Source organism: Mastigoproctus giganteus, chromosome 5 (assembly GCF_048544385.1).
Source record: "Mastigoproctus giganteus isolate SK-2022 chromosome 5, ASM4854438v1, whole genome shotgun sequence".
In the NCBI taxonomy this organism is placed as follows: domain Eukaryota; kingdom Metazoa; phylum Arthropoda; class Arachnida; order Uropygi; family Thelyphonidae; genus Mastigoproctus; species Mastigoproctus giganteus.
The window spans coordinates 220,005,584-220,033,497 of NC_143579.1; the positions used below are offsets into that span (position 1 = coordinate 220,005,584).

At 36.6% G+C, this 27,914-nt stretch overlaps 1 protein-coding gene across 1 annotated transcript in view; it reads right to left on the reverse strand.

Annotated features, from left to right (window-relative positions):
• Positions 1-27,914, reverse strand: part of LOC150086121 (trimeric intracellular cation channel type 1B.1) — a 117,872-nt gene that overhangs the window by 51,338 nt on the left and 38,620 nt on the right. The gene's annotated exons all lie outside the window — the stretch shown is intronic.

The following is a 27,914-nucleotide window of genomic DNA, read 5'->3' on the forward strand; positions in this document are numbered from 1 at the left end:
TAATAAAGACAAATAAATTTAATAAACATAAGTTATAAAAAATAATTTATCATAATAAAAATACCAATTTAATAAATAAAATTTAAACATTTACAATCTTTTGCCCTTATAAGATGTTTTTACTATAAACAAGCTAACAACAGAAATATTCAACTGCAAGGAGGATTGTAAGCTGATAATCAAATTCTGATTTAAAAAATAAAGTCCCCCATATTAACAATGTACAAGAGGGGCAGCTGTGGCATCAAGAATCCAATTTCAAAACTCAAAGTGTTTATGGACCACATTGCAGCTCTTAGGTTCTTGTGGGATACATAAGTATATACATAATACACGGATGCATTACTGAAAAAAATACATTAAATATTTTACATATCGTTCTTTGCACAAAAATTATTTCACAATCAGCAGCATTTATGAGGGTTCATATAATTCATGATTTTTTATCATTATTTTCATATAATATAGGTTTATTTCTATATACCTATATTGTATGAAAATAACGATAGGGGATACTTAAATGGAATAAATGCTGTTAACCTGTCAAAAGTTGACAACACTTAGGGGATATACGGAAAATATTTGAAACCCTGAAGTTTGTTATGCTAGACCCAGATGCAAAAGAAATTTGCACAAAGCAGTGGAGTTATAAATCAACAAACTGGCATATTGCCAGGTAAGATTTAAACTACAGGTAGCTCTTGATTTATGCCAGGGTTGGGTTCCTGGGGGAGGACAGGTGCAAAGGAACCCTTTATATAATGGAGTTAATGGGAAATCACAGGGTTTTGTTCTGGGCACCAACAATTTTACCTACTCTTTTCAATACTGGAGTATTTAAAGCTCAGAAATAAACTTTTTTAATTAAAAAATGTTTTATTTTTAACCTACATAAATATAATAAATAAAAAATAAATTAATACATAAAAAATTTTGACAGTGGTGTAATGCCGAAGTTTTAGTTGGCTTTTGAAGGTCCTGGTTGAGGATCTTCTGTTGACGGCTCTGGTTGAGAAGGTTGCCTTTTTTTGAAGAAAGAAGCAAGTGCTGATTGCCTGGATTTCTTCCTCCTTTCTTTAAAAATTTTAAAATAAGTCAGGGCTGATATGACACCCCTTTTAACAATATGAGATACTGTATGATGATACCTCCTATATAAACTACAGTTTTTGTTTCAACTACATACAGAACTTGTTGAAATGATATAAAAGAATTTATTATGGCACTTGAAATTTTTCATAGTTTTGAGGCTTTAAAGCCCTATAAATCTGCAAGTTTAGTACTGACTATAGATGATCCCATTATTAAATTGTTTCTTTAAGAAATTAACTCCATTTGCCATATATGGTCTTGAATTTTGTTGGAAATATGTTTCTTTCATGTTTGCCTTTTCTGCAAATGCATTAAATGTATGCAAAAAATTGAACATATATCTAACAACCATCATCAACTGTATTAGAATTTAAGTTAAAATATGTATTTAAATTATAATATGCCAAAACGTTATTCCATGCACACCATGGTGAAACTTCCTACCAATACTGAAAAGAGGAATACATTTGGTTGGTTATGTGAACATGACTGTAGACTAAGGAATAACTAGACAAATTAATAAACAATATAATATAATAAGAGTATAATAAGACAATGAGTATAATAAGAAACTGTTCGGAGAAATAGAGTGGGCCAGTAAATCAGAGAGTCTTATAATGGGGGATTTTAATTTCCCAGATATTGACTGGAATTTGGGGGCTGGTCACTCACACAGTAGCAAGGCTTTTGTGGATTTATTGGATGATTGTTTTCTACATCAGCATGTTCGGGAGGCAACTAGAGGGAGTAATACTCTTGATTTGATTATCAGTAGTGATTCTTCATGCATTAAGAATCTGCAGATAAATGAACCACTTGGTGGCAGTGATCACAGTGTGCTGAAGTGGGAGTTACTCAAAGAGGTAACTACCATTAGGGGTAAAGGGAAGGGGTATTGCTTTCGTAAAGGCGACTACAATGGACTGAGACAGTATTTAAATTCTATACAGTGGGATCAACTGATGATATTGCCAACAGCAAATTCAAAATGGGAAGCATTCAAAGAACTTATCGTGGAAGCTACTAGGCTTTACATACCAACTAAGAAATATTGTTCACGGTTTAGGCCTAAATGGTTGTCAGATGAACTAATGAGGCATATGGCAGAGAAGAAAAATGCATGGGATACATACAAATTAACACGTGAAACGGACGCCTATGATAGATACAAGTTGATCTGTAACCAAGTTACAAAGGAGGTTAGGCAGGCGAAGGCAGATTACGAGAGATCCTTGGCAAGGGATGCGAAGAAAAACAGCAAAGAGTTCTTTACTTATGTAAACTCTAGAAGGAAGGGGATGAATCAGATTGGTCCACTTGAGATCGATGGGTCAACTGTTGATGACCCTGCTCGGGTAGCTAACAAACTAAATGAATATTTTGCATCGACATTCACACATGAGGAGTTATTCAGCGAGGGGAATGCCAGAGGTGTATTCAACTCTAGCAGTAAGCTAGAGAATCTTGTAATAACTGAGAGCAAAGTGGAGGAGAAATTGTTGAAGATAAACACAAGAAAGGCACCTGGGGTGGATGGGATCTATCCAGTTATATTAAAGGAGGCAGCAAAGGAGGTAAGCAAACCCTTAGCCATAATTATGAGAGCTTCCTTGGACTCAGGGGAGGTACCCATTAACTGGAGATGTGCAAATGTGACCCCAATTCACAAAGGGGGATCAAAGGCTGACACAAGTAATTATAGACCTGTGAGTTTAACTTCTGTTCCCGGAAAATTAATGGAGGCACTGGTGAAAGAAGCACTGCAGGATCATCTAGACAAGACTTCAGTTATAGCTAGGACACAGCATGGTTTTGTTAAGGGGAAGTCTTGCCTGACCAATTTGATTGGATACTATGATGCAGTCACAAAAGAACTGGATGCAGGGAACAACTTTGATATTATATACTTGGATCTTAGAAAGGCTTTTGATACTGTTGCACATGGAAGACTGCTGCACAAATTGGAGCAGTGTGGCATTGGAGGCAAGTTGCTGCTATGGATAAAGGGGTGGTTGAGGGGGGAGAAGACAGAGAGTGGTAATCAATGGACACTGCTCATCGTGGACTAATGTTATTAGTGGAGTCCCTCAGGGTTCAGTATTGGGGCCTTTATTGTTTTCTGTATTTATAAATGATATTGATGATGGTATATCAGGCTTAATGTCCAAGTTTGCAGACGATACGAAGGTTGGCAGGGTTGTCAAGGACACTACTGACACTATGCTGCTGCAACAGGATTTGGAAAGGTTGAGCAGATGGGCTTCGAGGTGGCAAATGAAGTTTAACATTGACAAATGTAAAGTACTACATATGGGAAACAGCAACCCCAGAGCAACGTATCAACTCTGTGGTACTACACTGACAGTGGTAGAGAATGAAAGGGACCTGGGGGTGGTGGTGCAGGCAGATATGAAGTTCTCTGAGCAGTGCAGACGAGCTGCAAGAGTAGCTCATGGTGTATTGTCAATGATATATAGGAATTTTTCTAGCAGGGATAAGGAGGTGATTATTCCCTTGTATAAGGCAATGGTCAGGCCACACCTAGAGTACTGTATACAGGCCTGGAGGCCTCATTTCAGGAAGGATGTAGAGCTGCTGGAACGAGTACAGAGAAGGGCAACTAGATTGGTGAATGGGACAAAGGGGTTCTCTTACGAAGAAAGGCTTAAGTTTTGCAAATTACAGTGTCTGGAAACTAGGCACCAGCGGGGTGATCTGATAGAGGTGTACAAAGCCTTGAATGGTTTGAGCATGCTCAATGCTGATGGGATTCTTCCTCTAGCTCAGAAAAATCACCTGAGAGGGCATAAATTCAAATTGAGGAAAGACAGATGTAGGATAGATGTGCGGAAATTTGCCTTTAGCCAGCGGGTGGTTGGTGGGTGGAACAGACTTCCATCCCTTGTCGTGGAAGTTGATAGCCTAAATAAGTTTAAGGCTCAGCTGGACAGGTATTTCGAACGAACAGAGGGGTGAAGTGGAAGTGGTTATTTTTATTTATTTATGTTACTTTTTTTTTTTTTTTTTTTTTTTTTTTGGCTGATGCTGCATAAGCTTGCTTTCTTGCATCAAATGCCTCTACTAATGCTAATGCTAATATATATCTATTCTTAAATTTAACTTGATTTCAACGACTGCAAATACAGCATTGGCAACAGTCTGCAGAACATCTCATAAGTCAGAGGACCAAATATATTTCAGGCTAATCGAGTTTTCCACTTTAATAACGACGTGTGGATAATTCTATTTTATTCATTGAATGCAAAACTAAACAGGAACAGCAATCATGCAAAGTCTCAGACTGATGTATTACTTCTTCAAGCTGTAATCAAGCAAAGATCTTTTGTGGACTATACTCAGATATGGCAATAATAAGGATTTTTTTTTTTTTAATGCTGCATCACTCTTGCTGCCGATATTATTGATGTTATTATTATTATTATTATTAGCCATATGGTGCAAGGAAGCCTGAGGCTTATGCTGCACGAGCGAAAAAAAAAAAAATTCCTGAGTTGCCCTGAGAGAGAGAGAGAGAGAGAGAGAGAGAGAGAGAGAGAGAGAGAGAGAGAGAGAGAGAGGAATCACCAAGAAAGAGAAGAATGATGATATCCAGCTCAGGACCCTGGGTGTGCCAAGCCCATACTCACCAGATATGAGCCCCTGGGGTTTTGTAGCTGATATCAGATTTTGCTGGCTTTCCCTAATCACAACTGACAGCTGGGTGGCTCCCCCCACTCCACTCTTGTTAGCATTCACTAATTATGATTGACAAAAGGGTGTCTCCTGCTCAGACTGAATGATTAAGAAGAACATGATCTGTATAATATATATATTTTTTAATATCAGTGCTCTTGCCATGAATTTTAAAGAGAGGTTTGTTTGTTTGTTATTGGTTTTTAGGAGCATTAGCAACTAAGGCCATATTGCTCCGGGATATGCGGTGGTCATTCCCTGACCTTTCCGCATCCTTCGTATTTGGTGGTGACGGGCTCGAACCCCGGTCTAATCAAGAAGCGTGTGCTACGCACTGCTGCTCCTTCCCACCTGGCTACGGAGGCGCCTTTTAAAGAGAGGATAAAATAAAAAATTTACTGAGCAGCTTTTAGAACTTTTTTCAGAACTCTTAGCAAAAACGATGACTTTAATATTAGATAAAAATAATAATAAAAAAGTTGAACTCTCATATGAAAACGAAGATTCGATATTCCACGTTTACCAACAGCAACAGCAATGACATATGTTGCCAAAAATCAGTATGTTTGCTGATACACTTTAATATTAAATGTGGCATTTCTTACTTTCTCTCAACTAGCTACTTTTAATGAAACTGTTACATCTGGTTATTTAAGAAAATCAGGGTTCGGTTAATAAATGTATATTTTTAATTTACAATTAAAAGAAGATAATGCATTCATTTGGCAGTGCAATATTTCATAAAACTAACATATGTCCATTGATAACATTGGCTGTGCCTGCAACATGCTATCAATGGAACTGACTGAGTGAAAATGGTTATGTTTTTAATTCATTTAGCTTTCACGCAATAATACATATATATCATAACTTAAATAAGATTTAAGTTATGATATATATGTATTATTGCGTGAAAGCTAAATGAATTAAAAACATAAACTTTACAAGTATAGGTTAGGGCAGCATTTCGCAGCCTGAAGTCCGATGGCTGCAAGGGCTATGCAAATTCAATGATGTTACTTGGCCAGTCATTAAAAATTTTGAAAAAGCTATTGCTATTGTATTTTATTGTCTCAAAGTAATCAAGTGAACCAGTTATTAATAAATTGGAACAAACAATATGAATTTCTACAGAAATTTCATAGAAAACATTAATGAGAGAACACTAATTAATGTGTGCATACTTCATCAATGAAGTCTGTACCATCATTCATTCAAATCGGCCATTCACACAATTGTTAATGGTAATATCCCTTTCATTGGTTTTGGTTCAGGTCATTTTGACCAAAGATTAGGGCATAAAGCAAGCAGGCAACAAGTTTGATTCCCACACACTTGAGATCAAAGACAGCATTGATCCCTCATTTCATCTAAGTTGCTCGAGCAAGCTGAAAAACTCTACATTTTTACCAAAATTTATAACAGGTGATGAGTTTTAATTGTATAGGTTAGGTTTGTGATTTTTTTGCCAATTAGCAACATTATTATGCTATTATGCACCAAGACAATGAGTTTTGAATGTATGGATATGACCAGACACCATGCTTCAAACTCCCAATGGAAAACAGTGTTGTCACCAAGAGAAAAAAAAAACATGCCAAATTTGTGTATGAAGTTCATGATGAATGCAATTTTTTTGACAAGGGTGATGAATGCATTTTTTTTTTGACAAGGGTATGATATTAGCAGAATTCATTCTGTGATGTCACTATTAATACAGCCTACTACTGAGCAGTTTTAAAAAAAGCTGAGAGACACAATCTGCCATGAATGACCTAAAAAATAATGAAATGGTTGCCTTCTTCCCCACAACAATTTACTATGTTGCACATTGCCCACCATCTGAAAAGTTTTGATAGACATGCACATTTTTGTCATGCCACCTGCTTATTTTCCTTATTTGGTGCAAAGCAACTTTTGGCTATTTCCAAAATTAAATTAGGATATGAAAGGATAAATATTTTGAGTCAATTCAAGAATTTAAATCAAAAGCATTCCAAAAATGTTTTAATCATTGGCAAGCACAATGGAACAAGTATATTGTTGCAGAAGGAGATTATATTGAAAAATATTAATGATGTAAACATTTATCATTGAATAAAATTAATTTTTTGTGATATTCCCAAAAATTACAAGAAATCATGAAATTCATCGCTTCTGTTAACAAAATAAATTTTTGTAATTTATTTATAAAACCTGTAAACTACAGAATAAGTAAAAGTGATTCAACTGGAAAAAATAAAACTTAATTACTTAATTAGTTAAAAATGTGCTTTTTCAAGGTTTTTGTCAAGTACACAGATTCCCTTTATAACACTGTGCTTGTGGGGAAAAAATTATGACCAGCACAAATTCAACTCTTCTAAATTTACTGTTTTATTTTTTAAACTGTTGCATTGAGGACAAATGAAAATGATGATTAAACCTGAAATCAACTGGAGGTGACACTGAAATTGGTGGTTGGTGCCTCCATAGCCAGGTGGGCAGGAGCAGCAGTGTGTAGCACACGCTTCTTGATTAGACTGGGGTTTGAGCCCATGAGTCACCAAATACAGAGGATGCGGAAAGGTCAGGGAATGACGACCGCATATCCCCGGAGCAGTATGGCCTTAGTTGCTAATGCTCCTAAAAACCAAATAACAACAACAACAACTGAACTTGGTTGATTTCAGCTGGAATGAATCAAGTATATTGAGAGCAATATACACTTAACTGCTGTTACCCATTTGAAAAAATTATCAGCCAACCCTGAAAGAATCTGATAATTCTTATGAATTGTTTATACTGATACACATTACGTGGGATGCAGTCAATACCACAGACAGGGAACTATGATGTAAAAAAATAATCTAGCTTCCCACAAAAAGCAATTACTTGAGATTACAATAATTTCAAATTCAGATTTTTGGATTTCATAATACAAATATGAAACCAAAATTCTAAAGGATATGATTACATCTCAGAGAACACACACAGAGAGAGAGAGAGAGAGAGAGAGAGAGAGAGAGAGAGAGAGAGAGAGAGAGAGAGAGACTATTGCAAACATGCAACAGTATACATAGGCAAAATGAAGAGTGTGAAACCCACCCCACTGTACTGCTTCTAAACAAATTTTAGTATGATATTTGTTATTCATACTACTTTGCACATTTGTATACAACACCTGTTATTTTGAAAATCTGAGTATTTATAAAATAATAGGTATATCTTTAATTACTGGTACCATCCAGTAATATTTAAATTTCCAACAATGAATTACAAAAGATTTTTCAGCCCTTGATTTTTCTACATTATAAATGCTTTATTCTGAAATCAGTTGCAATTAATTTTAAAAAATTACACTAACTGATATCATAAATAACCCACTTGAACATTACTTATAAAAATATAATATTAAAGCAAATTTTAAATTCCACTGATAATAAAATTTACTTATGAGAAAAATACATCCTATACATCCATTAAATATTAAAATGCTGAAAGTAAAACAATAAGAATCACTGATTAGTAAGTACACAACAAGAAAAGTTGTCTGTAACCAAGAATAGGGACAAGGTGTATACTTAATGATGAGATGTAATGGCTTGTCCCTGTACTATTTTTGGCACAAGAAAATGTAGCACAGCAGCAAAAGATTCAGGAAGGCAAAGATAACATCATTGTTGTTTTCTTTCCCTTACCAGTGTCAGGAATGTGATATGTTTATATTAACAGAAAAAAATAAGCAACTTTAGATGTGAAATAAGAAATTAATATATTTAAATAAAATTTGGAGATATAAAAAGAATGGGGCATTCAATAGTACAGATATTTTTTTCTTTATCTACATTAAAATTACATAATCAAAAACATTACAGATAAGTAAAATATGTCTGGTGTTGTTGATGGGAGACAGTCTATTTAGAATTATGGAAAGAGCTGTCGATAAATAATTGACAACTATGGTCCTTTCCAAAAGTCTCACACATTTAGTTTATAAGAATTTATATAATTGGTATTAATGCAATGTTAAACAATATTAAAGTAATTTAAGAAGGCTCTGCATTGTATATAATTTAGTTATGACAGACAGGTAGAAGAAACTAAAATTAATAATGGAATGCCATTTTCATGTCTTATTTGTCGAACAGAAAATATGGACATTTTTTTAAATAATACTATAGTTTACAAGTTGTTAACAAATATCAGAATTCCAAAATATACTAATTTATATATTATTCAGGTATCAATTTGTAACCTACAAATCTACATTTTTTCTTTCAACAATTCAATGCCACAGACGTTATTCTATGTCCCTTTAAGTATAACAGTGAAACAATTTGTTTCACTGTAATACCTAAACCAGTGCACATTCTGATAGTAACACATTGAATTCCCCCAAAAACATTTTTGAATAACTGCATAAGGTACTGGCCCTTGAAAGAACTAATAGTATTGCTTCTCTTAGATTGCCTACAAAAACCATTTAAGTCATGTTTTTTGCAATCACTCTAGGATTAAAGGGTCTGTTTCATATATTACATTTAAATGGGATTAATGCTGCATTTTTCAAAAATGCAGCATTAATCCCATTCTGCTTTTGTAACAACCATCTGAAACCCAAAAGTACACTAACTTCATTTTGGTAAAATATGCCTTTGAAATGACTGATTCATTTGCAAAGCACTATGATAAATATATGCCATTGACACATGATATAATCATTCACACAATTAATAATTATTATTATAACCCCTAATATTTGCAAAGAAATTAAACATTCTGCTACTTTAAGGAATGATGAATCAGATTGGTCCACTTGATATCAATGATTTGACTGTAGATGATCATTATCAGATAGCTGCTGAACTAAATAAGTATTTTGCATCTACATTCACACGAGGAGTTATTCAAGAAGGAGCGGGCCAGACATTTATTAAACTCTAACAGGGAGTTAAATGATTTTGTAATAACTGAGAGCAAAGTTATATTAAAGGAGGCAGCAAAGGAAGTAAGCAAACCCTTAGCCATAATTATGAGACATCCTTGGACTCAGGGAATTCCCCACACACTGGAGATGTGCAAATGTATCTCCAATTCAAAAAGGGGGACCGAAGGATGACACAAGTAATTACAGACCAGTTAATTTAATTTCTGTTCTGGGTAAAATAATGGAGTCACTGGTTAAAGAAGCATTGCAGGATAATCTCGACAAGACAGCAGTAATAATTCAGACACAGCATGGGATTGTCAAGGGGAAGTCTTGTCTGACCAATTTGATTAGATACTATGATGTGATCACAAAGGAACTGGATGCAAAAAATAATTTTGATATCATATACTTTGATTTCAGGAAAGCTTTTGATACTGTTGCACATGGAAGACTACTGTACAAATTGGAGCAGTATGAAATTATGGGCAAGTTGTTGCAATGGATAAAAGGATGGTGAGTGGGAGTTGATTACCAGAGAGTGGTAATCAACGGATACTGTTCTATGTGGACTAATGTTATTAGTGGTGTCCCTCAGGGTTTGGTGGGGCCATTGCTGTTTTGTATATTTATCAATGATATTGATGAACATATATCAATCTTAATGTCAAAGTTTGCAGACGACACAAAGGTTGACAGGATTGTTAATAACAGTAATGACAGTATGCTGCTGCAACAGAATCTGGAGAAGTTGGGCAGATGGGCTGAGAAGTGGCAACTGAAGTTTAAAATTGACAAATGAAAAGTACTGCATATAGGTAGCAGTAACCCCAGAGAAATGTACCAACTGGGTGGTGTTACACTCAGGGTAGTGGAGAATGAAAGAGACCTGGGGGTAATTGTGCAGGCAAATATGAAATTTTCTGAGCAGTGCAGACAGGCTGCCATTGTAGGTCATGGGGTCTTGTCAATGATATACAGGAATTTTGCAAGCAATGACAAGAAGATGATTATAACTTTGTATAAGGCAATGGACAGGCCACACCTTGAGTACTGCATACAGGTCTGAAACCTAATTTCAGAAAGGATGTAGAGTTGCTAGAATGAGTACAGAGAAGGGCAACAAGACTGGTGAGGGGAACAAAGGGGTACTGTTATGATGAAAGGCTTAAGTTCTGCAAATTGCAGCTTCTGGAGACTAGGCACCTGCGAGGCAATCTAATTGAGGTGTATAAAGCCTTGAATGGATTGAGCAGGCTCAAATGCTGATGGGATTCTTCCTCTTGCTCAGATTACAAACCTAAGGGGGTATAGATTCAAACTGAGAAAAGCCAGTTGTAGAATAGATGTGCAAAAGTTTGCCTTTAGCCAGCGGTTGGTTGATTGCTCGATGATGGATGCCCAGAGCAACCGTCATCATCAACCAACATTTGACCATTTTTAAAATGGTTAAACCAGTAGTAGGTCTGTGCTGGCCTAAAGCATTCACCAAAAACTTGTTTCAACTTCTTATGGGTTTTTGCTTTTGCTACTGTATCGTTAAGAAGGAAATAAAGCTTGATGAAAGCAAGTTGCTCTCTCACATCAGCCATTGTAACAATTGCAAACTAAGCGAACCACACTACCAAAGAACTGCACATAAATATTCAATGACTCTATCCAGCCCAATGCCACGTGGCACATCATCATCATCATCAGCCATTTTCAATCCACTGCAGGATGAAGGCCTCTCCAGCAACTTTCCAGTTCCTTCTGTTTTGAGCACTGGCCACCCATTTACTACCAACAAACTCGTGAATTTCATCTATCCATCTCCGCCTTTGTCTTCCAAGTTTTCTTATAGCTCCTCTTGGATACCATTCTGTTATTTTCTTAGTCCATCTGTCAAAATGTCTTCGAGCTATGTGTCCTGCCCAAGACCATTTTAGTTCTTTAGTTTTGATAAGAATGTCCTTTACTTGAGTTTGCTGCCTAATCCATGTGTTTCTCTTCTTATCTAACAGTCTGATTCCCAATACGATTCGTTCCATTCTTCGCTGTGTAGTTCTCAGCTTCTCTTCCATTCTTTTGGTGAGTGCCCAAGTTTCACTTCCATAAGTCATGGTGGGAGTATACATTGGTTCATTATTTTACGTTTCAGACAAACTGGGATATTGCTCTTCAGTATGTGACTATATTTCCTGAATGCTATCCATCCAAAATTTATTCTTCCCTTGACTTCCATCCATTTATCATTATTACAGCTAATAACTTGTCCCAGATAAGTATATGACTCCACCTTTTCAATTACTGCTCCTTCAATCATTATTTCCCTTTCCATGGCATACTTGTTCATCATTACTTTTGTTTTAGCCATATTCATCTTTAGTCCAAAATCCTTACTAACTGTGCATAACTGGTTAAGATTTTCCTCTAATTCTTTGGGATCGTGACTTATGACCACAATGTCATCTGCAAATCGTAAATGGTTTAGGTACTCTCCGTTCACATTGACTCCTTTCTGCGACCAGTCTAATTTTCTGAAAGCTTCCTCAAGGGCAGCAGTAAACAGCTTCGGAGATATTGTGTCTCCTTGTCGAACTCCTTTCTCAATTTTAAATTTCCTACTGTCTTTGTCTAGTCTAATAAAGGAGGTAGCACACTCATATATTTTCTTCAAAATTATAATATATGGGATATCTATGCCTTGTCTTTCCAGTGCCCGAAACAATGCCTTATGCTGTATGGAGTCAAATGCCTTTTCATAATCCACAAATGCCAGGCATAATGGTGTTTTATATTCATTTGCTTTCTCCATTAGCTGTGATATTACGTGAAGGTGATCCATAGTTGAGAATCCTGTCCTAAAGCCAGCTTGCTCTTTGTGAATCAGTGTGCCACGTGGCACACTGATTCACAAAGGATGCATGCAGTGTTACCTAGCACCACAAGTCCATAATAGACATAGTTCCCGCACAACATTCAAATCTCGGGAACATTTGGGTAGCACCTCATATTTGCAATGATAAAATAAGCTAGTAATGTGGCCTCACCAATTCTGAATACAAAATAACAGTTAATATAGTGGAATATTTATAGAAAACATTATCAAGGGCAGGGCCATGCCAAAGTAGGTGTGACCAAGGAATTTGACCTGTGAGCATTTTGGCTAGGGATGCGGTATGAACTGTCTCGGGTGCTATATTAGCTAAGCATGACCCTTACAAAGAGCATACCATGAACTCAGAGGCAAGTAAATGAGCAGTTAATACAAAACTTGTGGTAGAAATGAGTAGCTCACACTGGAGGGTAGTCAGAATTCTGTATAGACATGGATGGACATCACAATGTACAATGTGTTAATTGCATACCATTACTGTATGCACTTAAAAAAAAAGCATGAAATCAATAAAGAGTCTTGAAAAGGATCATCTGGTCTGCTGAAACCCAATTTCAGTTATATAATGCAGAAGATAGGGCCACAGATATGTCAGCCAAGGCCGGCACTAGGGGTGCACAAGTGAGGCACAGGTGCTACTAGATGCACTACTGCATATATATATATATATATATATATATATATTTTTTATTTTTTTTTTTATTTTGATTGCTTAGATTACTTAAATTTTTCCGGTATCTATTTTCTATAGGGTATTAAGGTATATAATGAACAGGAGATTTAGTTAGCGTTTTTATTCTAACCTATTCCTGGGGGTCTGTAATGGTTAAATTATATAATATATAATGAATTTAGTTTTAATTATAATTATTTTAACATTAATTAATCATCATACAATACTAACTAACATTCCCTCACCTGGTCATCTACCCGCTACTTCATCGGGGGCTTTGAGCAGATCGATAGCCAGTTTTAAAGGAATGTCTCATAATTACCCGTTTCTGTTATCTCCTTAGTTAGTATTGTATGATGATTAATTAATGTTAAAATAATTATAATTAAAACTAAATTCATTATATATTATATAATTTAATACCATTACAGACCCCCAGGAATAGGTTAGAATAAAAATGCTAACTAAATCTCCTGTTCATTATACACCTTAATACCCTATAGAAAATAGATACCAGAAAAATTTAAGTAATCTAAGCAATCAAAATAAAAAATATACATCAAGCACGTATAATAGTCCAATTGCCACAGGGCAATGGCATTAACGTAGCAAACGATAAATTAAAAATAATCAATTAGACATTAATAATAATAATAATAACACAATACATATATATATATATGCATGTTAATGATATGAATTAGGCACCATTACAAGGTTTTGCCTCAGTTGCCACAAACACTGGTGCCAGCCCTGATGTCATCCTTAGTGGAAACTCTACAGACTACTAATGTTATGATGTAAGGTATGTTTTACAGAGACAACTGGATCCCAAGGTCAACATCTGGACGGGAAAAAGCCTAATAAACATCACTGCACACCAGGACTTATCCCAACATAGTAACACCCACATCTCCATTAACGCTATTATCAAGCAGGAATAATGCACTAGAGCAGTTCTTCTCAAACCATATGTGGTGACGGACCAGTTTCTTTTATTTCCAATTCATCGTGGACCGGTACTTTTATAACATACAAATCTTGTGGACTGGTAACATCCGTGACCAATTTCCAATTCGTTGTGGCCTGGTAACAAACCAGTGATGATCCACACTTTGAGTAGCACTGCACTAGAGCTTACACCCAGTAAAGCCATTCCATCATTTCCTTCCAGGAGGTTGACTGTCAAGGATCGTCATTCCTCCCTCTTCTCAACTACTCTTAGAAATTTTTTGTATTGAGTCAGCTCCAGTTGTTGTTGAGTTTTACGACACATACCTGCTCCAGTCTTCTATGGAAGTGGTCTCCAAAGTGGGGTGCGCAAGATAATCCTCAATAAAATCTTGAGGGCTGTTTTCCACACTGATATATAATCTAGATATAATACTTGTTGTTAGTTGTTGTTATTTGGATTTTAGGAGCATTAGCAACTAAGGCCATATTGCTCTGGGAATATGTGGTGGTCATTCCCTGACCTTTCCGCATCCTCCGTATTTGGTGGTGACGGGTTCAAACCCCGGTCTAATCAAGAAGCGTGTGCTACGCACTGCTGCTCCTTCCCACCTGGCTACGGAAGTGCCAGATATAATGCATACTATGTAAATTATTTATAAATAAAACATTATTGCATTACATTTACTATACTTGTTATATTAATGATTTCTTATCATTTTGTACTTGAACTTCAATTTAATTTTGTTTTGTATTTTTTTACTTGTGATCTTTTAAAATTATATGTGATTTTAGATATAATGCCTTCCATGTAAAATGATTTATAAATTTTAAAAATATATTAAATTTTTTTTTTCCGGGATGCATGCTAGTCCTTTTAAGTAAATTATGGGTGCAAGACCAAAAAAGTTTGGAGACCACTTTTATGGTTCATTATTTTACGGTCCCTATCCTATCATGATTGTCTGGAACATCCTCTTCCTCTTTTGCCTTCTATTTTACCTTCCATTGGCAGTTTCTGACTGTCATTTTTTTATGGAAAATAGCACATATGCTATTTTCCTTTGCTTCAATGTGTTTAGAAATGTACATTTAATGTTTGCCATTTTCAGTAGGATAGTGCTCATTTCAATCACCCATAGGGTAAGCATTAGCAAGAGGGGGAAGGGGGATATAACCCAACTTTGTTATGGTATAAGATAATTTATCATCACTGACATTTTTGGAATGGTATTCATATTCTGAATCACCATATTTTCCATACTATGAGAAGCAAGCATGTTTCAGAAGATGAATTTTTAAAAAAAAATAATAAAAAAATATATATATAATAAATAAATATATATATATATATTTTTTTTATTGCATATATCAAAAACAAAATTCGCAAGTGCTTACTAAACAAAATACTGGTGAAGAACAAATTTACTTAAGGTGGTAGAAAATGAAAAAGACCTGGGAGTAATTGTGCAGTCAGATATGAAGTTCTCTGAGCAATGCAGACAGGCTGCCAGGGCAGGTCATGGGGTTTTGTCAATGATATATAGGAATTTTGCTAGCAGGGAAAAGGAGGTGATTATCCCTCTGTATAAGGCAATGGTCAGGCCACGCCTTGAGTACTGCGTACAGGTCTGTAGGCCTCATTTTAGGAAGGATGTAGATTTACTTGAGCGGGTACAGAGAAGGGCAACAAGATTGGTGAGGGGAATAAAGCGATCCTCTTACCAAGAGAGGCTTAAGTTCTGCAAACTGCAGTGGCTGGATACACTTACTAGGCACCTGCGCGGTGATCTGATTGAGGTATATAAGGCCTTGAATGGATTGAGCACGCTGAATTCTGATGGGATCCTTCCACTTGTTCAGATTACGAACCTAAGGGGGCATAAATTCAAATTAAGAAAAGACAGATGTAGAATAGATGTGCGGAAATTTGCCTTTAGCCAGCGGGTGGTTAATTGCTGGAACAAACTTCCATCTGTCGTTGTGGAAGTTGATAGCTTGAATAAATTTAAGGAGAAACTGGACAGGCATTTGGAGGGAATGGTGTGATTTTTTTTTTTTTTTTTTTTTTTGACTGATGCTGCATAAGCTCATACATTTGCTTTCTTGCAACACATGCCACTGCTACTACTACTACTACTAGCCACAAAATCCCAAAAATTCACTGCTATTACACTCTTCATTATTGATTCTATGATTTGAACTTTTACTTTTTTTCAACCAAGGGCATCATTTTCACTACTAACATCATCTTGATTCTACATATCTTGTAAGATTTTGGAGTTTTAGTACAGAGTAGGATTTTATTGATCTTTTCTTGGAAATAAATGGCAAGTTCTTGTGAAACATACATAAATTTCCTCTCGTGTGCTAGGCAAGAAAAATATAGGTGTTGATCAAAAAAAAAAATTACCACTTCATGCACCTAAATATAACCATAAGACATTTAGGCAAATTTTCTAGAAAGAAATGAGTGTCATATAATCTGGAAAATAAGATACATGCATTTCTAAAATGATCAGTGATAATAAATTACTGCTTACTCCACAACATGCTAGCAGTCACACTGAGAATGAAAACAAGTAAATATTTCCATTTTCATTAAACTATTGCTTTAGCAACAATATAATATAATTTGCATAGTCTAGTGCCTACATGGGCTGTGTAAGGATAACTAAGAGTAGAAACAGGTGCATGTATACTTGCATGTACACCAATGCTAGTAGTATAGTTAATAAATTCTGGCGGAATTACTTAACAAGTACAGGTCACTGATGAAAAAAGCCGTGAATTAGGGTTGAATTTGAAAGTGTCTGCAATTCTGCCCAAACATGATAGGAGGGAGTATATGATGAGAGCCCTGTCGATCAATTTGGCCCTGGAAAGATTGTGCAGGGCTCAAGGGGTAGAATTTTTTTCAGCCTGGTCTGTACTTGTTAACAGGAGAGACTGCTTCTACAGGGATGGGATACACTTAAATAGAAAGGGTGCAAGAATGTTTGCTGATGCTATCGAGGCAGTGTTAGGTGGGTCGGAAAACTGCTAGATTGGGAGGATACAAGGACTAATAGATTAACAGTAGCCACTGGCAGAGGAGAAAGTGATTCTTGCACTGCTTCTATTGGAATGAGCAGCAGCCTGGAAAATCAGATGCAGGATATTTCAGAGACTGCTGGGAATCATGGGGGTACAAGTGAACACATGTGTTGTGTTAGGGTGGCTAAGAGGAAGAGCAGGTGCATGTATACTTGCGTGTACACCAATGCTAGGAGTTTAGTAAATAAATTTGATGAATTTGAGGTATTGCTCAAAACATCAAAGGCAGATATTGTTGGGATTTCAGAGACGTGGTGTCACACAGATATAAGGAATGCAGAACTGGAATTTGGGGAGTACAATGTCTACAGAAAGGATAGACAGGATAGGAAGGGAGGAGGGGTTATGTATTAGTTAAGAAACACATAAAATCCAAGGAAGTGAAGCCAGTCGACATCGCTGGACAGTGCAGTGTCGAGTCAGTTTGGTGTGACATAAGCATTGGGAGATCAAAATTGAGAGTAGGAGTGTGCTATAGGCCTAATGACTCTGATGAGTATAATAAGAAACTGTACAGAGAAATAGAGTGGGCCAGTAAATCAGAGAGTCTTATAATGGGGGATTTTAATTTCCCAGATATTGACTGGAATTTGGGGGCTGGTCACTCGCACACTAGCAAGACTTTTGTGGATTTATTGGATGATTGTTTTCTACATCAGCATGTTCGGGAGGCAACTAGAGGGAGTAATACTCTTGATTTGATTATCAGTAGTGATTCTTCATGCATTAAGAATCTGCAGATAAATGAACCACTAGTTGGCAGTGATCACAGTGTTCTGTTACTCAAAGTGGGAGTTACTCAAAGAGGTAACTACCATTAGGGGTAAAGGGAAGGGGTATTGCTTTCATAAAGGCGACTACGATGGACTGAGACAGTATTTAAATTCTATACAGTGGGATCAACTGATGATGTTACCAACAGCAAATTCAAAATGGGAAGCATTCAAAGAACTTATCTTGGAAGCTACTAGGCTTTACATACCAACTAAGAAATATTGTTCAAGGTTTAGGCCTAAATGGATGTCAGATGAATTAATGAGGCATATGGCAGAAAAGAAAAATGCATGGGATACATACAAATTATCACGTGACACAGAAGCCTATGATAGATACAAGCTGATCTGTAACCAAGTTCCAAAGGAGGTTAGGCAGGCGAAGGCAGATTACGAGAGATCCTTGGCAAGGGATGCGAAGAAAAACAGCAAAGAGTTCTTTACTTATGTAAACTCTAGAAGGAAGGGGATGAATGAGATTGGTCCACTTGATATCGATGGGTCAACTGTTGATGACCCTGCTCAGGTAGCAAACAAACTAAATGAATATTTTGCATCGACATTCACACATGAGGAGTTATTCAGCGAGGGGAATGCCAGAGGTGTATTCAACTCTAGCAGTAAGCTAGAGAATCTTGTAATAACTGAGAGTAAAGTGGAGGAGAAATTGTTGAAGATAAACACAAGAAAGGCACCCGGGGTGGATGGGATCTATCCAGTTATATTAAAGGAGGCAGCAAAGGAAGTAAGCAAACCCTTAGCCATAATTATGAGAGCTTCCTTGGACTCAGGGGAGGTACCCATGGACTGTAGATGTGAAAATGTGACCCCAATTCACAAGGGAGGATCAAAGGCTGACACAAGTAATTATAGACCTGTGAGTTTAACTTCTGTTCCCGGAAAATTAATGGAGGCACTGCAGGATCATCTAGACAAGACTTCAGTTATAGCTCGGACACAGCATGGTTTTGTTAAGGGGAAGTCTTGCCTGACCAATTTGATTGGATACTATGATGCAGTCACAAAAGAACTGGATGCAGGGAATAACTTTGATATTATATACTTGGATCTTAGAAAGGCTTTTGATACTGTTGCACATGGAAGACTGCTGCACAAATTGGAGCAGTGTGGCATTGGAGGCAAATTGCTGCTATGGATAAAGGGGTGGTTAAGGGGGAGAAGATAGAGAGTGGTAATCAATGGACACTGCTCATCGTGGACTAATGTTATTAGTGGAGTCCCTCAGGGTTCAGTATTGGGTCCTTTATTGTTTTCTGTATTTATAAATGATATTGATGATGGTATATCAAGCTTAATGTCCGAGTTTGCAGACGATACGAAGGTTGGCAGGGTTGTCAAGGACACTACTGACACTATGCTGCTGCTGCAACAGGATCTGGAAAGGTTGAGCAGATGGGCTGAGAGGTGGCAAATGAAGTTTATCATTGACAAATGTAAAGTACTACATATGGGAAACAGCAACCCCAGAGAAACGTATCAAATCTGTGGTACTACACTGACAGTGGTAGAGAATGAAAGGGACTTGGGGGTGGTTGTGCAGGCAGATATGAAGTTCTCTAAGCATTGCAGACGAGCTACAAGAGTAGCTCATGGTGTATTGTCAATGATATATAGGAATTTTTCTAGCAGGGATAAGGAGGTGATCATTCCCTTGTATAAGGCAATGGTCAGGCCACACCTAGAGTACTGTATACAGGCCTGGAGGCCTCATTTCAAGAAGGATATAGAGCTGCTGGAACGAGTACAGAGAAGGGCAACAAGATTAGTGAATGGAACAAAGGGGTGCTCTTACGAAGAAAGGATTAAAATTTTGCAAATTACAGTGTCTGGAAACTAGGCACCAGCGAGGTGATCTGATAGAGGTGTATAAAGCCTTGAATGGGGTGAACAAAGGGGTCCTCTTACAAAGAAAGGCTTAAGTTCTGCACATTGCAGTGCCTGGAGATTAGGCACTTGCGAGGTGATCAGATTGAGGTGTATAAGGCCTTGAATGGGTTGAGCAAGCTGAATGCTGATGGGATTCTTCCTCCTGCTCAGATTAAGAACCTGAGGGGGCACAGATTCAAATTTAGGACAGACAGTTGTAGAATAGATGTGCGGAAATTTGCCTTTAGCCAGCGGGTAGTTGATTGGTGGAACAGACTTTCATCTTTTGTTGTGGAAATTGATAGCCTAAATAAATTTAAAGCTGAGCTGGACAGGCATTTGGAACAAATGGAGGGGTGAAGTGGGAGGTTTTTTTTTTTTTGGCTGATGCTGCATAAGCTTGCTTTCTTGCATTGTATGCCTGTACTAATGCCAATACTCTCTTGGTACAGTTAGATATGTCTATAGGATATAAAGTACATAATAAAATGAAGGGAGGCTTTATAATAAGGCCCCAGTAATTTTCAGACCCTTTATAACTGACTGACTTTTTTTTTTTTTTTGAAATGCATGTATTTTATTTATGCAGAACAGAGATTTTTCTTAAAAGAAAATTTAATAATGCAATTTTTTTTTAGGATGGTGTCACTTTGATTATAATGCAATCACAATGTAAAAAAAATTATTGAAAAGTAAAAATTAAATGCAAATAAAAACATGAAGGCATTGTTACACAGTGCATGTGCCCAACCATCTAATGAAATTTTATCAAAAAATGATGGCAATATCATGTGCCTTAGTTTCCAATACCACAGCCCTCACACAACCTATGGAAGCAGGAAGTCACTCAGCCATAAACATTTGACATTTTTTTATTTATTTTTTTGATAACTCTGACAGTGGACAGAAAACAAGATGGGAAAAGACACCAGCCAATATTAAATTATAACATAGGCCATGCTATTAACAATAGGATTGCAAACTGCAATGAAGTAAAGCAGAACACACAATAGTAAGTATGAAATATTAAACATAACAATGTTCTCATTGATTCAGATGGTATCAAAGAGAACGGGCAACAAAATGTTCTGCTTCCTTGCATCATAATGCCAATACCAATATTAAACAATGTGATTATATAATAATAGCAAAAAAGGATATTAATTTGAGAGATGAAAGCATGAACAGAAAATGCAACTGAATATTGCAATGGTAACATTAGAAGAATATCAATAGAATTTCAAGGAATAAAATCTGTAGGTGAAGTGGGAAGTGAAGAAAATGTTAAATTACATTTTCTTTATTTCACAGGAAGAAACTGCCCAGATATGCTTATTAAATTTGATAATTCTGATGAAGTCAAAAAATATTCCTGCACAATAAAGAGAAATCAAGAACATTATGAAATGACATTATAACTTTACTCAAAAAAAAAAAAAAAAATTTCCAGTGTTTCTTCCAAAAAGACAATAAGACTGAAGAGAGAATGTTGACATCTGATTTACAGATATTTTCAAAAAAATTTCTTTTTTTTTTTTGTTATATTTGTGACTATCAATTAAAACATAAATTAAAACATAAGCTATCAAAAGGCAAAGTTAGGGTTACAATTAATCCAGTTAAGATAATTAAGATACAATAAAGTTAAGATAATTAAGTTACAATTAAGATAATCCAGTCACTGCTTATATTTCTTTCTTTTACAAATAATTAAACCAAAAGAACCTGCTGGACTCAACAGTGAATGGGCTTTCATAGCTTCTTCTCTTCTTCAGTGTATCAACTGGTTTGCCCCTTTGATAAGCCGTCTCCATTTCTCCCAGTTTTGTGCTAGGTGTTTCATTTCTGCATAGATTTGAAGTCCAGTTTCATTCAGAATCGTATTTATGATGGTGTTTCTTGGTCTTCTTTTTTTCTTTTTCCCGGTATTTTACCTTCCAGCACATCCAGTAACATCCCTCTATGCCTCATGGTGTGTCTGATCCATTGTGGCCTAAATAAATTTATTTATTTAGGCTACGTTGTCTTCTGATTCTTCTTAGCAATTCTCTTTCTTCTCCTACACATTGTAAAACCATGTTATTACTCATTTTTTCTGTCCAGCTAATCTTTTCCATTCTTCACCAGCACCACATCTCAACAGCCTCCAGTTCTTTCAAGTTGGTTTTGTTTAATGTCTATGTCTCTGTTGAATACAAAGCAATTGACCAAATGTATGTTTTCATAATTATTTTTCTTAGGTCTAGTAACATATTTCTTTGGCTTAGTAAAGAGATTTTACCGCTAAATGCTTCTTTTGCCATCGAAATTCTTGAACCGATTTCACTGTGGCAAGATGAATCTTGTGTTATAATCTGTCCTAGATATTTGAATTTTGTTACCTGTTCTATTTTTTCTCCATCAGTTTCAATGTGAAATTGTTTTGGCTTTTTACTTATCATCATAATCTTTATTTTATTAGTGTTAATCTTCATTCCATATTTCCTCACTTTCTTAGTTAACTGTTTTAGCATATTGGATAACATTCTTGAGCTACCTGCAAGGATTACCTGATCATCTGCAAACTTGATTGTGTTAAGTGTTCTTCTGCCTATCTTTATACCATCAAATGCTTCTTTGACTATTAATTCTGCAAATATATTAATATATTGTCTCACTCCTCTCTCTACTTTTGCTGTTTCCGTCAATTCTCTGTTTAACCTGATGATGGTCTTTTGTCTTTTATACAAGTCAAATATTAGCCTAATTAATCTTTGTGGACATCCCATGTTTTCTAGTAGAGGAAAAAGCTCATTCCAAATTACCATGTCAAATGCTTTTGCATAGTCAATAAAGCACATATACAGATTCCTGCCATTGTTTATCATTCTTTTGCCTAAGAATCTTAAAGTTCCTATTGCTTCTCTTGTAGATACATTCTTTCTGAACCCACCTCTACATCAAACACCTCTAAAAGGTGTTTGATGTAGGATTCTATTCATATTTTTATGATTTTTAAGAGAATATTTGATGCATGTGATAGAGGCTGATGGTTCTGTAGTCTTTGCATTTCGCTGGTGCAGATTTTTTTGATATTGGTACTATGACGGTTGTACAATGTTCTTCTGGCCATTTTCCTTCACTATATGCTTTCAAATAGTGATTACTTGACTTGATCTCCACTGTTTTTATTAATTCTGCTGTAATATTATCTATACCAGGAGCTTTGTTGTTAGGAAATAACTTTAAAGCTACCTCGAATTCTTCTTTTAACGTTTGATCTTGTTTTAAGTTTTATTGTTCTCCTTTCTCATCATATAAGTAGGAGACCGGCAGAATTACTTAACAAGTACAGGTCACTGTTGAAAAAAAGCCATGATTAGGGTTGAATTTGAAAGTATCTGCAATCCTGCCCAGACACGATAGGAGGAAGTATATGATGAGAGCCTTGTCGATCAATTCGGCCCTGGAAAGATTGTGCAAGGCTCAAGGGGTAGAATTTTTTTCAGCCTGGTCTGTACTTGTTAACAGAAGGGACTGCTTCTACAGGGATGGGATACACTTAAATAGAAAGGGTGCAAGAATATTTGCTGATACTATCGAGACAGTGTTAGGTGGTCCGGAAAACTGCTAGCTTGGGGGGATACAAGGACTAATATATTAACAGTAGCCACTGGCAGAGGTGAAAGTGATTCTTGCACTGCTTCTACTGTAATGAGCAGCGGCCTGGAAAAAGGGATGCAGGATATTTCAGAGACTGCTGGGAGTCATTGCTGTACAAGTAAACACATGGATTATGTTAGCGTAGCTAAGAATAGGAACAGGTGCATGTATACTTGCATGTACACCAATACTAGGAGTTTGATAAATAAATTTGATGAATTTGAGGTATTGCTCAAAACATCAAAGGCAGATATTGTTGGGATATCAGAGATGGTTTCACACAGATATAAGGAATGCAGAACTGGAATTTGGGGAGTACAATGTGTACAGAAAGGATAGACAGGGAGGAAGGGCTATGCTATTAGTTAAGAAACACATAAAATCCAAGGAAGTAAAGCCAGTCGACATCGCTGGACAGTGCAGTGTCGAGTCAGTTTGGTGTGACGTAAGCATTGGGAGATAAAAATTGAGAGTAGAAGTGTGTTATAGGCCTAATGACTCTGATGAGTATAATAATATATTGTACAGGGAAATAGAGTGGGCCAGTAAATCAGAGAGTCTTATAATGGGGGATTTTAATTTAACAGATACTGACTGGAATTTGTGGGTTGGTCACTCACACACTAGCAAGGCTTTTGTGGATTTATTGGATAATTGTTTTCTACATCAGCATGTTCGGGAGGCAACTAGAGGGAGAAATACTCTTGATTTGATTATCAGTAGTGATTCTCCATGCATTAAGAATCTGCAGATAGGCAGTGATCACAGTGTGCTGAAGTGGGATTTACTCAAAAATATAACTACCATCAGGGGTAAAGGGAAGGGTTACTGCTTTCGTAAAGGTGACTACGATGGTCTGAGACAGTATTTAAATTCTATACAGTGGGACCAACTGATGAAGTTACCAACAGCAAATTCAAAATGGGAGGCATTCAAAGAACTTATCTTGGAAGCTACTACGCTTTATATACCAACTAAGAAATATTGTTCAAGGTTTAGGCCTAAATGGATGTCAGATGAACTAATGACACATGGCAGAGAAGAAAAATGCACGGGATACATATAAATTAACACGTGACACAGAAGCCTATGACAGATATAAGTTGATCTGTAACTAAGTTAAAAAGGAGGTTAGGCAGGCAAAGACAGATTAAGAGAAATCTTTGGCAAGGGATGCAAAGAAAAACAGCAAAGAGTTCTTTACTTATGTAAACTCTAGAAGGAAAGGGATGAATCAGATTGGTCCACTTGATATCGATGGTTCAACTGTTGATAATCCTGCTCAGGTAGCTAACAAACTAAATGAATATTTTGCATCAACATTCACACATGAGGAGTTATTCAGCGAGGGGAATGCCAGAGGTGTATTCAACTCTGGCAGTAAGCTAGATAATCTTGTAATAACTGAGAGTAAAGTGGAGGAGAAATTGTTGAAGATAAACACAAGAAAGGCACTTGGGGTAGATGGGATCTATCCAGTTATATTAAAGGAGGCAGCAAAGGAAGTAAGCAAACACTTAGCCATAATTATGAGAGCTTCCTTGGACTCAGGGGAGGTACCCATAGACTGGAGATGTGCAAATGTGACCCCAATTCACAAAGCAGGATCAAAGGCTGATACAAGTAATTATAGACCTGTGAGTTTAACTTCTGTTTCAGGAAAATTAATGGAGGCACTGGTTAAAGAAGCACTGCAGGATAATCTAGACAAGACTTCAGTTATAGCTCGGACACAGCATGGTTTTGTTAAGGGGAAGTCTTGCCTGACCAAGTGGACTGGATACTATGATGCAGTCACAAAAGAACTGGATGCAGGGAATAACTTTGATATTATATACTTGGATCTTAGAAAGGCTTTTGATACTGTTGCACATGGAAGACTGCTGCACAAATTGGAGCAGTGTGGCATTGGAGGCAAATCGCTGCTATGGATAAAGGGATGGTTGAGGGGGAGAAGAAAGAGAGTGGTAATGAATGGACTCTGCTCATCGTGAACTAATGTTATTAGTGGAGTCCCTCAGGGTTCAGTGTTGGGTCCATTATTGTTTTCTGTATTTATAAATAATATTGATGATGGTATATCAAGCTTAATGTCCAAGTTTTCAGACGATACAAAGGTTGGCAGGGTTGTTAAGGACACTACTGACACTATGCTGCTGCAACAGGATCTGGAAAGGTTGAGCAGATGGGCTGAAAGGTGGCAAATGAAGTTTAACATTGACAAATGTAAAGTACTACATATGGGAAACAGCAACCCCAGAGCAACATATCAACTCTGTGGTACTACACTGACAGTGGTAGAGAATGAAAAGGACCTGGGGGTAATTGTGCAGGCAGATATGAAGTTCTCTGAGCAGTGCAGAAGGGCTAAAGAGTAGCAAGAGTATGTGTCTTATCAATGATATACAGGAATTTTTCTAGCAGGAATAAGGAGGTGATTATTCCCTTGTATAAGGCAATGGTCAGGCCATACCTTGAGTACTGTATACAGGTCTGGAGGCCTCATTTCAAGAAGGATGTAGAGCTGCTGGGACGAGTATAGAGAAGGGCAACACGATTAGTGAATGGAACAAAGGGTTGTTCTTATGAAGAAAGGCTTAAGTTTTGCAAATTACAGTGTCTGGAGACTAGGCACCGGCAAGGTGATCTGATATAAAGCCTTGAATGGTTTGAACAGGCTCAAAGCTGATGGGATTCTGCCTCTTGCTCAGAATAATCACCTGAGAGGACATAAATTCAGATTGAGGAAAGACAGATGTAGGATAGATGTGCAGAAATTTGCCTTTAGCCAGCAGGCAGTGGTTGGTGATACCGACTTCCATCCCTTCCATCCCTTGTTGTGGAAGTTGATAGCCTAAATAAATTTAAGACTCAGCTGGACAGGTATTTCGAACGAAAAGAGGGGTGAAGTGGAAGTTTTTTTTTTTTTTTTTTGGCTGATGTTGCATAAGCTTGCTTTCTTGCATCATATGCCTCTACTAATGCTAATGCTAATATTATCTTTTTCATTCCTGATTGCTCTGGAGCGAATTCCATTACATTTTCTTGTGATTTCTTAAATTTTCTTGTAGGCCCTATCTGTTCATCCATACTGCATTAAGGTTTCGATTTCCTGGCATTGTTCTGTCCACCATTTATCTTTTGCCATTCTCATTTTAATTTCATTCTTGAGAGCATGGTAATTATTTTTCCCATATTTTGTTTTCATATTTTTTAAGATTCTTTGTTGATCCATGATTTGAAGGATGTCTTCTGTTATCCATGGGTGCGAGGTTAGCCTGTGCAGACATTGCTCCTTAAAGCTCTTCAAACAGAGAAGTTTTTCCTGATTTATTTTCTGCTTTATTAGTTTAAACTGTCATATTAACTTATTTTCTAGAGTAGCTCTATATTCCTAGTTACGATACTTAGTTTAAAGTTTAACTTAGACAGAGATTTCGTAGATATTACTTAGTATCGGTAACGGTATCAAATCCACGTGTCACAAATTGAACGAGAGGTCTTTTAACCAAATTTAGTCGATTTATTAACCAATTGTTATATCAAATTATCTTCTATAAGTAGATTATAGACCTAGTCAGGATCCTTAGTTTATTCTAAATTGAGATAGCGAGATTTTGAAGCTAATCAATACTTACGAGTCCGTAGAAATACCGTTCGTGAATTCCCGCCATTTTTACACGATAGCATAAGCTTAGTGTAGTATACTGCATAATATAATATTGTCAATTAATCAGTAAATCTATTAATCTTGATAAACTTTATTGTCAATTAAATTGTATTTTTAACTCTATAAATATATATAACGACTTATTCGTAACAAATAATTAATACATAACTATAGTGGTACACGTGATACGGAAGTTGTATAAAGGGAACACTAGATACCGAAAAAAAAAATATATATATATATATATATATATAACATAACTGTTTTGGGATATAACTTAAGGATTTAATTTTTGTTTTAAATTTTATTGAATTAAATTGGAATCATGACTCTGACCAGAGCAGCAAAGCAAAAGGCTCAAGCTAATGGGAGTGCTGTGGTTCAGGGGAGAACTGAGGGGGGCAGTTGCCCTCTGAATCACAGTCTATTAAAATGCACTGTTTGCTTGATGTTTGCGGAGCAGTCGGGTACGGGACATGATACTGCCAAGGGGGATGTCTTTGTGTGTGCACGATGTAAGGAGTGCAAGGAAATCAGGCGACAACTCAGCGTTGTTATGGGCCTTTATGAGACCTTGAAGGACAGGGTGGATGCCCTCGAAGGAAATAAATTGAGGGGCCCATCAAGCTCTCAGCTGCCCACATCAACGC